The sequence below is a fragment of the Coenobita brevimanus genome, chromosome 53, assembly GCF_032717465.1.
Source record: "Coenobita brevimanus isolate Jiangsu-jjx chromosome 53, ASM3271746v2, whole genome shotgun sequence".
NCBI lineage: Eukaryota > Metazoa > Arthropoda > Malacostraca > Decapoda > Coenobitidae > Coenobita > Coenobita brevimanus.
The window spans coordinates 3153844-3167106 of record NC_137006.1 but is presented as its reverse complement, the minus strand read 5'-3'; positions in this window follow the sequence as shown (position 1 = coordinate 3167106).

Here is a 13263-nt window from a genome sequence, read left to right as displayed (position 1 = left end):
ATTTTTTTAAGTATGAATAAGGTGATGATGATGCTGATGGAAGCCAGTGTTCTAGGGATGTGTGAGTCAGCCTTGATCCCTAATGGCTTCAGATACACAGATTTAACAGACATTTGCTCGATGATGATGATGACAGTGATGGTGATGATGACAGTGATGACTTTGATGATGATGATGATGACAATGATGGTGATGGTGATGAAGACAGTGATGATGATGATGATGATGATGATGATGACAGTGATGATGATGATGATGACAGTGATGATAAGGATGCTGATGCTGATGATGATGATGATGACAATGGTGATGATGATGATGATGAGTATGATGGTGATGATGACAATGATGATGTTGATGATGACGATGGTGGTGATGATAGCTTAATATTGACACCAAGCTGCCGTTAAGTGGGGAAAAAAATATTACGGATGTGCAATAAGACTTGTAACAATGCGCTAGTCTCAACTTGTACTTCGACTGTGTAATTATGGCTGAGTTCCCTGCCTGATAGTTCTGATTACATGTCTAGGTATCAGGATTGCAGCCACACTTCAGTCCTTAGGTGAGTGATATCAGAGAAGAGCTTTAGGGTGTGGGTGATGAGGATGGTGAGGTAGAATTGCTGTGGTAGAAGGTAGAATTGTGGTAGAAAGTAGAGTTGTTGTGGTAGAAAGTAGAATTATTGTGGTAGAAGGTATTATAAAAAGAAAATAATTGATTGTGGCTGTGTTTTTAGGTTGGCATATCACCAACATGTACCAGAAGTGTTGGAAGTTGGTAATGTTGTCAGAATTTTGAATGGGGGTAATGTTGTCAGAATTTTGAGTGGGATAGTTTTGTCAGAATTTTGAGTGGGGTAATGTTGTCAGAATTTTGAGTGGGGTAGTGTTGTCAGAATTTTGAGTTGAGTGATGTCAGAATTTTGAGTCGGGTAATGTTGTCAGAATTTTGAGTGGGATAATGTTGTCAGAATTTTGAGTGGGATAATGTTGTCAGAATTTTGAGTGGGGTAGTGTTGTCAGAATTTTGAGTGAGGTAATGTTGTCAGAATTTTGAGTGAGGTGATGTTGGCTGGGTAACCATTGTATTGTAATTAACCTGACATGTACTTAGCAGCACTATCTATACTTATAATTTGTAACTGTGTACTTTGAGATCACCTTTTTCTATATGTCAGCTTTATAAGTGAAATATTTACTACTAGAAACTGATATATAATGAACTGTACAAACACTTTCAGAGCATAATGGACTGCCTAACTAACCTAATTGAAGTGATCTTAGTACAAACCACTCTAACCTAATCTCATCTAATCCAAACCAGCACAACCCTACCCAGCCCGACCTGATGTAACCTAACCTAATTTTATGTAATCTAATCCAAGCCATCCTAACTCAAGTAGACTTAACTCAGCCTAGCCATACCAGTTCTGTCCTAACCTAACATAATGTAACCCAACCCAATTCAACCTAACCTAACCAAATCAAATAAAACCCAATCCAGCTTAGTCAGATCACTCACGTAGACAACATTTGTGTTTGGATGGCTAGAGGTATACTGTATGATAGTCACCCCTGTCTTAATCCACTGTATGTCAGTGTGGTTATCAGGGAGTATGGCAATGATGATGAAACTCGGTACTTAAAAAAGGGGCAATATGTCATTAACGATGTGCAATGATCAAGTAGTTAGAGTAGTTAAGTAGGTATGGTGCCATGGGGAAACGAGGTCAGATATTGAGGTTGGAGCAGTGCAGGGAGGTGAATTATTTGTATCTGTGGAGATGTTGGCACTGTGGATGTTAAGTGTGTTATTACAGAGATGGGAAATGATGTGCAATGATGGAGCAGTTAAATAGACTATGTGCCTAGGGTGATCAATTTTAAGTGTTGCAGAGATGATTTATATTGCAACTGTTGTCTGTCAGTGTTACGGTTGTACCAATGTTAGGAGACTTATTTCAGGATGGAGAAAGAGTGGAACGATGTGCAATGATTGAGTAGTTAAGTACTGGCAGGTCCTGTTGTACGAGCATAGTTGTACCAATGCTAGGAGAGTTATTTCAAGATGGAGAAAGAGGAACAATGTGCAGTGATTGGGTAGTTAAGTACAGACGGGTCTTATTGTACGAGCATAGTCGTACCAGCGTTAGGAGAATTATTTCAGGATGGAGAAAGAGTGGAACGATGTGCAATGATTGAGTTGTTATGTACAGGCGGGTCCTATTGTACAAGCATCAGCTGTACAAGACGCCAGTGATACGTGAATGGGCAGTTGAGACCCAGTGTGATGGCAGCTGGGTCTCTTAACATAACCCTATTCTACCCTATGTACTCCATTATATGAGCTTTGTGGTCCTCCCCTTTTTCCTTAATCTGCTATATAAGTTTCCACTAAATGAGCACTTCTCTGTTAACGCATCCCCCTTGTATAACAGGACCCGTCTGTAGTTAAGGTGCCAAGGGCGATATGTGATGTGTTTAGGTGTGTTCTCAGGCTGGAATGTGCTGTGGCCTTCGTGCTGTGGTGTGAGTCCCTGAGGCGGCCTGACGTTTTTCTGTCTTGTATGTTTTTATATCTTGTAAACACCACCAGGGGCTTAGGCCAGTCTCCTACCCATAAATATTCAGGACTTTGATAGCCTAGTCCTGGGTTCCTACACTCTGAAGGGGGAAAATGAAATTGGTAGTTTTTTTACTTACAAACATTAAGACGGATGTTGAGAGAAACAGGGTGCAGTGGCTGAGTACTTAAGTGATTGAAGTGCCAAGAGTGATTGAGTACTTAAGTAAGTGATTGAGTACTTCAGTGAGTGATTGAGTACTTAAGTGAATAAAGTAAATAATGTAAATAGTGAATAAAGTAAAGTGGTAAGGGTGATCAATGACGTGACTGAGCAGTTGGTGGATGTAAATTATGTTGTAACTCTCGAAATGTCAGGACACTACAAATGTAAAAGCAGTTGGATCTTGAATTTGGCTCTCTGTTATCTTGTTTTTGTTTTTTCTTGGAGGGAATAATTTTGAGGGCTTTTGGCCTTTGGTTCTTTGTTCCTTGCATTAAAAAAAAGAAAAAAAGAAAATGAATGAAGAATGAAAAGAACAGTGTACATTGATTGACTCTACCCTTTTTATTCTAACTTGGCCTAAAATTGCCATCTCTCCATCTTTAGTGCTGGGTTCTAGCAATACATTAACACTTGAATGTGATGCTAGTCATGAAGAAGTGCAAGGACAAGGCTGGAGAGACCTAATACTGTCTTTTTCTGACACTGAACTAGATGAAATAAGTTGTACAAAGACAAAAATTTGGGCCAAGTTAAGGTGCAAAGAGTATAGTTAATTGAATAAGGTGCCAAAGTTGATATATTAAATTTTTTTGAGTGATACAGATGTAATTATGTTTTTAAAAATTGAGTATGGAGGCCAGAGTTTGAATTATGACCATGGAAGCGATTTGTTCAGTAATTTCTTTCATCTTTAAATTGGTTGGCAGCAGTGGGAGGTGAGATGAGCCTAAGTGGGTTTAAGTGGTACCCCTTTTTGGCTCAGTAAGGCTAAGTGGTACCTCTCTTTGGCTCAGTGGTACCTTTGTTTGGCTTAGTGAGATTAAGTGGTACCTCTTTTTAGCTCAGTGGTACTTCTCTTTGGCTCAATGGGGCTAAATGGTACCTTTCTTTGGCTCAGTGGGGCTAAGTGGTACCTCTCTTTGGCTCAGTGGGGCTAAGTGGTACCTCTCTTTGGCTCAGTGGGGCTAAGTGGTACTCATTTTGGCTCAGTGGGGCTAAGTGGTACTCATTTTGGCTCAGTGGGGCTAAGTGGTACCTCTCTTTTGCTCAGTGGGGCTAAGTGGTGCCTGTCTGTGGCTCAGTGGTAATGTGCATGTCAGTAAAGTGCAGGTGTTTGAGTTTTTATACTGTAACGTTTATCTCTCAGGATGTTTAAATATTTAGAGATGTTTACGTGTGTTTTTCAGGAGAGAGAGAGAGAGAGAGAATTATTTTGCATATTACACTTTATAATTTTCTTGTATAACACTGTAATCTTTCCCATTTATAGTACAGTATCTGCACCTGAACATCTTCTCCTTAGTGATTTATTTTGCTTATTACACTTTAATATTCTGTCACATGATACTGTAATCTTTCACATACAGTATCCACACCCGAACACCTTCTCTTTAATGATTTATTTTGTATATTACACTTTAATATTCTGTCACATGATACTGTAATCTTTCACATGCAGTATCTACACCCAAACACCTTCTCCTTAGTGATTTATTTGGCATATTACCTGTTAATAATCTTTCTCAATACTGTAATCTTTCACATTTATAGCACAGTATCCACACCCGAACACCTTCTCCATAGTGATTTATTTTGCATATTACACTGTACTATTCTCTCATATAATACTGTAATCTGTAAAATATATAGTACAGTATCTACACCCAAACACCTTCTCCACAGTGATTTATTTTGCTTATTACACTTTATAATTTTCTTGTATAATACTGTAATCATTCACATACATAGTACAGTATCTACCCCCAAACACCTTCTCCTTAGTGATTTATTTTGCTTATTACACTTTAATATTCTGTCACATAATACAGTAATCTTTAAAATATATAGTACAGTATGAATATAGTTTGTATAGGTGACATACAGTGCAGTGTACAAAAAAATATAGCTTAGGAAAGAGATGGTGGTGAATTCTGAAGTACAGGTGTCTGGCTATAGATAGATAGATAGATAGATGGACAGTAAGATAGATAGGTAGATAGATAGATAGATAGATAGACATTGTGAGGTAGTGCTATATGCTTTGATATGGCAGTTTTTAGCATCATTTAAATTAATGTTAAACTGAGGAAGGGTGCTGGAGAGGGATGCCTTCATGTGGTGGCACTGATATAACCGGGTGGCTCCACTGCCCGGTTATACGAACATCCTTCAGCTGACGGAAAGGAGGTTGGTAGACTGCAGGAGAAGGACAGTGTAAGCCTGTAGTCCACTGGGTTTACATTTAGGGTAAGCCTGGGTCCACAACAGAGGAAGATCACTTAATGTACATAAGAATTACTGTTAATTTAGAAGATATGTTTATTTTTGTCTGATTCATTTTATTGGTTCAGTATTTACCCATGTGGAGAGGATGGAGAGAGAGAGACTGATGAGGAGAGTGTATGTGAGTGAGGTGGAGGGGGAGAGAGGGAGGGGGAGGCCAAGGATGAGATGGAGGGATGGAGGAGAGAGGTATCTGAGAGAGGGGTGTGTGAATTGGGAGCGGGGCAGTGAAATGGCGGGGGACAGGGTGACGTGGAGGCAATTTGTTTGTGGCCACCCCATATGGGATTAAGGCGTCTGGCAATAGATAGATATATAGATAGACTATTTACCCAGTTCTTTGTTCAGTATTAGTTGGGTATTTTCCCCTAATTAATTGTATTAGCTCAGTATTTTAATTGGTTGTATTTGCTCAGTATTTACCTGATTCAGTATAGTAAGTCAACTCTGGAACTGTCTCCCTCTGTCTGTATTTCCTACTGCCTATGGCCTGCAGTCTTTCCAACGCAGTGTGTCCAGGCATCTCGAAATGAACAGATCTTGAATTTGGCTCTCTGTTATCTAGTTTTTGTTTTTTCATTGAGGGAACAAACTTGCGTGCTCCAGGCCTTTGGGTCCTTTTTCCTTGCATAAAAAATAGAAAGTAAATATTTCCCCCTAATTCCTATATTGCCTCAGTAACTTCCCCTAATCAATTTATTACAACTATTTTCCTGATTTAACTGTGCTATAGTCTTCTTACTCTAACTTGACCCAAAACTGACACCTCTCCCTCATGAATACTGAGTCGTAACAAAGAGATTAATGCCAGAGTATGGTGCAAGTCATGAAGAAGTGCTGTGGAAAGGATGTAGAGCTGTAGTACTGTATTTTATTATTTCTGCCACTGAGCTGCATGAAATAAACTGCTAAAAGAATGAAAATCTGGGCCAAGTTAGAGTGAAAAGAGTATAGTTGACAGTTTATCCCTTATTTCATTGTGTGTGTGTGTGTGTGTGTGTGTGTGTGTGTGCATGTGTGTGTGTGTGTGTGTGTGTGTGTGTGTGTGTGGATAATTTTTCCCAAACACAGTCCACTTTTTGAATAATTTCCCCCAGGGTGCCAGTTTTATTTGTCACGGACCCACTTATGGAGACAGCTTAGGATCAGAGTTGTTGTTATTGTTTTAGTGTAAGTTAAGGGTTTTTATTGCTCTTGTTTCTGCAGAATGACAAATTGCAGTATAGCATTAGATTGAATAAGCAACTGCAAGGAGGGAGGCTTGTAAGTAAGCAAGATCTCAAATTCTGTACTGTACTACTGTATACACTGACTTTTTTCTTTTCTTTCTTTCCTCCTTTCCCCCCCCCCACACACACACCCCAAGCCTTTGCAATGAGGGCAGGAGTGAGTTTAAGTTAATCTAGCCACAATGGTTGACAAATATACACAGCATGGCAAATAGCACTTCTAAACTTGCCTTGTGTGTGCGGCAGATGGCTCAGTCTGCCTATATGGGTGTGGATGTGGGAGTCAGAAATGGATAAATGATACAAGATAGACACTGATAACTCTAAGCCGTCCCCACACCTCACGAGAAAGCACCTGGGAGAGTGGAAGAGGAGTGTTAAATATGGGACACCCTGCATATTCATCAACCTTCATGGCTTCATTGATGGTACTTAAAATTCTGAGCTGCCATCAATATAATAAGTTAGGTGTGTGGAAATCCTAAAATAAACATCAATACATACTTTAATCTCACATATTATAGACCCACAGTGGCAAAGCGACCCCAAGATCTCCACCTTACAGATGCTTAGTTGACCTGATGGAATATTGCATGTTTTTGTAGTTTAAGTTCACCATTTGGTTGATTATTTTGTATATACTGTATGCATCAGAGTTTTAGCTACTTTTCTATACTGTAAGATTTTGTAGTTTAAGTTCAGTAGTTGGTTCATCATTTTGTATATACTGTATGCATCAGAATTTTAGCTACTTTTCTGTACTGTAATGGAGAAGTATTGTTTGTTATGTATAGTTGAGTTTTTATCAACACAACCCTTATTGGGGGATATTATGACAATTAAGCGTTCAGATTTATACAGACATTGGTTAGGACACACCAGTCAGAGTGGCAGCTTTGCTATTTGTGTGGGCTCTGACCTTATGGGATGCCTTTTTTTTTTCTCTCTCCTTTTTTTTTTTTTTTTTATGCCACCAAGAGGAGTCGACTTGTTATCTACCCTTAAATAGTGCACTAGAAAGTTGTATCCAAAAAACTTAGTGCACTAGAAAGTTGTATTCAAGTTTGCTGTGTAAATCTTGTAAAATTTTTGGAAGTGTGACATCAGCACACCTAAAACAGAGTACACAGTAACTGTGCTGGGCTGATTCTGTGTAAGGTAGTTTATTTCCCTTGAGTTACTGTCTTATGGCCAGGGTAAACTGTACCTCATATGAGGCTTGCAGCTTGGCATGTGCACACCTTCATTGTGCCTCATATGAGGTCTGCAGCTCAGCAAGAGTCAACTCCTTCAATATGATGACATTTTTCAGTTTGTATTTTTGCTCTTGCCAGATAATTGTATTCATGTTAGAATAGATGGTTCAAACTGGAGAAGTTAGGTAATGCCTTTGTTAAAAATGTTTCACTACCAGAGGCCCAGTCTAAGTTGAACAAAGTAGCCTGGAAGAACAAAAATACACAAGAAATGATGTCATTGTATTCAAGGAGTTTACACATTTAGGGTAGTCTAAGGGGACTCTTCAGTCTATTCTGATTTGTAAATGATGCCATGTTTCCTCTTAATTAATTCCTGTATTGGGGTTGGCTATGGTACAGCTGATGTTTTCTATGGTCAGGAAATTGAACCAAGTGCCAAAACCAATTTGTTACTTCACAGCTGTTGCTGGAAGATGTTGGGACAAAAGAAAGTTGAGATGTGTAATCAGATTTGTGACTGCTAGAGTCTTAGCCTGGACTTTGATTTTACATACAGCTACTCGGAAGAAAGATTACTGACTGACTGTACTTGTGCCGCAGAAGAAATATTACAGACTGAATGTACCTGTGGCTGAGTGTTTCCTGCCTGAGGGTGATGACTGTGTGGCTGATCACCAAGCTTGTAGCCATATTTCACTCTCATGGTGGTACATCCCAGGGTCCATGGTAGCCACTCATCTGTTACCTTCTGGGGGTTCTCCAGGTTTGGAAAGTACCTGTATCATCTAGTGGTGTAGTGGTTAGAATGCTCCAGTTGAAATGTTTGCCTTCCATTGGTTCAGTCTGTAATACGTGACTGGAGGTTTCCCGATCATGTAACGCCACCAAGGGAAGTAGTCTGGTCATCCACCCTTAACTGTACTGGACTACGGTAGCGTAATGTCAAGCCTGTATACAATATTTTATTCTTCTCTTCCTGCATCGAGGCACAAACAGAATGTGGAAACTTTACTGCAGGATAAAACATCAGGAAATTTTTGTACCGAATGCATAACTTCTTGTACTGTAACCATTGTACTTATGAACCATTGTAGTGCTGCACTTTTGTACATTTTTGATATCCAGCGAACCCATGACCTGTGTAGAGCCAAGGACAAAAGCTCACCCGTTGTTCCACTGTGTCTGATGCTTCTTACTTAGGGCATGTCAGTCAGCTTCCTTCCAAATGGGCAGAGAATCATACCAATCCTCTCCCACCCAAGGAATTTTATCCGGCAGAGGGAAGTAGGAAGTGAAATAGAAATAGTACACTGACTTTTGATCCCAGTTATACAGCAAGGGATAAAAGTTTGTCTACTAATCTGTTACTTTCCTCCCTGGCGCAGTTTGGCTCGTATTCGTCTCGGGTAAGGAAGCTCCCTAACACCTCTTCCCTAGTGACTTATTTCTGGACATGGCTGGTTGATATAAATATGTATCTTATTTTTGCTGAGTATGGTGGTATTTAAGTGATGATGACAGAGAAGAGGATAGTAAGGAGTAATAAACAAAATAAATCACATAGGAAGCAGTGTTAGGAAGCTTCATTATCAGACAAAAATGCCTCTCTCAGAAACATTAGCCAGCCGAGGAAAGTTAGAAGCAGGTGAGGAGAAATATTAGGTGAACACTTGTACATTTTAATCAGTGTAGATAGTACAGTACTGGATGGTGTTAGTCAGTTTGTACTCCTAGATAAAGCACTGTAGTTTTAGAATGCAAAGTTGTTACAGTTTAGGTGCTGTAATTGATGTGATTTGTCAGGGACCTGTTTGTACTTTCTCCACTGGCATACTTTCCAACCCCCCTCCCTCTTGTTCTTCCCTCCATACATTCATATTTGCTTTCCGTATCCTTATCATCTACTTACTTGTTACGTTTGCATAATTTTTAAGCTCATTCTTCATTTCTCCTCTCCTCATCGACCCTTGTTTTTGTTTCTAACCATCCTCTCACTTGATGTAGTGCTGCCTTCAGGTGACTCTATACTGACTAGCGAAATGGTGTACTGTTACCTAGGAAACCATTTACTGCACAAGATAGTAACCAGTGATGCCTGGGTGGGACCTGCAAGGGTTTATGTCAAAAGGGGTTGTTGAAGATTATTGCAAACAAAATGCCACTCAGGGACAAGTAAGGCTGGTCACTCTCACCCTAAAAGTCAGAAGTGTGTTGCCTAGCCCAGGGTCCCTACACTCCTGATGGGGTAGAGAAAGATTGGATGATGGATGGATGGATCTCTCCCTCCCCTTTGTCTCTCCCTATCCTTAATTTTTTTCCATCGTATATTCTCTCTTATCTCCATCTTTCATTTGCTTATCTGGTGCAGGAGAGGGATGCCTTCATGTGGTGGCACTGATGTTACTAAGCAATGCCTCTGCCCTCAGCACCCTCCTTGTATCTCCAAAAGGAAAGGGCTGCGAGAGAGGGGAAACTTCAGCCTGCAGTCCACAGGGTTCACATTTTAGATGAGCCTTGGGTCACAACAACAGCCACAGTATCATTCATCACTCACTCTAATCTCTCTATCTTCATTTTTCCCTTCTTCATCCTCCCTTCCCTTTTTTTTTTTTTTCATTTCTTAGTACATCACTTTAATCTACTTCTTGCCTGCCACACATACTTACCTTTTGATCTCCTTACCAGTGCTGGAGAGGGATGCCTTCATGTGGTGGCACTGATATAACTGGTCAGCTCCACTTCCTGGGTATACAAACATCCCTCACCTCCCTCCTCATCTCCCAAGAGGAGGATGGTAGGCTCCAGATGGGCAGCTTCATTCTGCAATCCACTGGGTTCATGTTTCAGATGAACCTGGGGCTACAGCTGCTACTATCTCCTTACCATCATCTCTTCCTCCCTTGGTGATAAAAAGAGACACCTTCATGTGGTGGCACTGGTATGATTGGCGGTGGATCTGCCTGGTACAAGTATCCCTCAACACCCTCCCTATACCTGCAAAAGGAGGATAGTGGGCTGCATCAGAGGGGAAACTTCAGCCTGCAGTCCACTGAGTGCATTCAGATAAACCTAGGGCTACAATACTATAACTACAGGTAGTTGGTTTGTTTTTGATAGAACTAGACCATGCCAACAAACCTGTACAATACTTAGTTGTGGTTGCATGGAATTCTTTGAGCCTTAGTCATGAGTTACAAACAACTTTCCTTGGTTACAATACTCTTTTTACTCAAATAATCTATAATTGGCATCTCTCCATCTTCAGTGCTGAGTTGTTACAATTGATTAGCCCTAGAATATAATGTTTGTCATGAAGAAGTACCTGTACTATTGAAAGAATGTAGACTTAGTATCATCATTTTCCTCCACTGTGGTATGTGACATAAGCTGCCAAAGGATGAAAATCTGGGCCAAGCTAAGGTGAAATAACTGTAGTAAATTTATTCTCCAGTCTGAGTACGCTTGGCCATCAACTGAGCTGAAAGAGGTTAGGGCCTTGGCAGATGAAAACACACCAACTGTTGCTTATTACACAGTTTTTGAGACTACTGGCCAAATAGATCTTATTTTGATTTAAGGTGGGATAATACTGTATTAAATTTGCTGTATCTATATTCTGTTCATTTTAACTAGGCTGAAAACTGCCATCTCTCTGTCTTGAATACTGAGTTATTACAAGAATTTAATGCTATAATGCTAGTCACCAAGAAGTATTGACTTATTCTGACAATGAAGTATGAGAACTAGGTTGCAAAAGGACAGTTGCCAAGTTAATGTGAATGAACTATAGTCAGGGACAGATGCAGGAGTTTGCATATTTGTATACACTTGGATGAAGTAAAGTATAGTTTCCATCAGGAGTTTATCTGCATCCCACTACTATGTTGTATGTGTTCTAACCTTATAAAGATCCCTAACCCCTTTCAGCACAGTTGATGGTCAGGCATAGTCAGATTGGAGGGCGATTTGACTACTAACTAAGGAGATTCATTTCTGCCTCGTAATGAAATATAGAATTGTATACTGTACATCTATGACTTTCAGGTTGTTGAAATGATCTTGTTTCATCAGGTGAAAACCAACCAACCATAGGAGAAGGATGCCTTCACATAGTAGCACTGATATGGCCAGGCATCTCCACTGCCATGTTATACAAACACTCCTCAGCTTCCTCCCTAGGTGTAAGGAGGATGGTGGACTGCAGAAGGATAACTTGTCCTGTAGTCCACTGAGTTCACGGTCAGTTGAACCTGGAGGTATAAGTACTAACTACTGTTATCACAGGGATCTGTCACTTTCTTATCTTGCTCTAGATAGAGAGAGCTCATTCAGCTTAGAGCACACTTTTCACTCTGGAGGCATTAGATGAGCCTTCATTAACTCCTTCTTTATAAGGGTGTCTCCCAGGTTTAATATAGAAATATATAGATATAAAATTGTGTATGGTTGGAAGAATATGTGGGAGCATATTTGTGTATTTTTGAGAGAATTTAAATACAATATAGTTTGAGTAACAACTTTTTCTACAACCTATCATCAACCTCTTGAATACAGTAATTCCTCGTGTAACACTCTTTCACTATGGTTGTTCATTAATGTCTGATTGAATTTCAAATAACATGCCATTGTTCATTACTCAGCGGTCAGGATGTGCAGTGAAGGGTCAAAGTTGAAACATCTGGCACCGTCATTCCTTCCAATACATCACTCATTAAATTGGTTATAGACTCAAGTATAGGTGGTAGGTGGTGGCAACCATCATCCACTCACATAATGTAGTGCTACCTATCTTCCTTCACCTTTTTCATATTTCTTTATCTGCCTCCACATCTCTCTATCTCTATTTCTCCCATCTTTCCGGTCACTGTTTATTCCTCCTTTCTGCTTCAGGTGGCTCTACACTGAGTGACAAGCCTAATGGCTTCCTGGAACCCAGAAAACCATTTACAGTGCTGGGTGGTAACCATATAACTATGTAATGGGGTGATTGGAGCCATCTATGGTGCTTCTGATAATTGGGTGGAGACAGAAATGTGGCATCCATCTGAAAACCAAACCTTCACTCTCTTCCCAGTGCCTCAGGGTAGATGCTTGCCTGCACTTGATGGGTCTGCTTAGCTTGATAGACCAGGATTACCCAACAGTAACAACAGCCTTACCTCATTTCAGGTAAGATGATGATGATACACTCTTATTTATATTAGCATTGACAAATTGTTGAGCAGGGAAGATTTATTTCTAATCTCTTCATTGCATCCATAATGTAAAGGACTATGTGGCAGTACTGTGAATTGAATAAAATTGCAGTGAAGAGACATACTGCCCGCCAGTCTTGGAGTAAGGTATATTTAAGTACTGTACAGTACTTTGCACTCTTGCCACTCCTAGTTTCCTTTTGTTTTGGTTGTTAAAGGCTCCAACACTTGGTAACCTAATGATGTCTTCCCACACTGCTCAGTCTCTATCAGTCCATAATCCCTGATGTTGTACTGTATGATCTCGTCCCAAATCTTTTTCTGTGTGCCTCTTGTAATTCAACCCTCAGCTTTTGCACCTCTTACCCTTTGCATCCAGTTGTCATTCTCCATCCTCTCCACATTTCCAAACCATCTCTGTCTACCCCTTCTCATCACATCACTAGTACAGTCAAGTCCCATTCTTCCTCTCAATTCTTCATTCGCAGTTGAGCCCCCCCAGGCCTGCCATTCAAGGACAAATAATACATCCATCTAAAAATTACAGGTTAAAAGAACAGCCACTG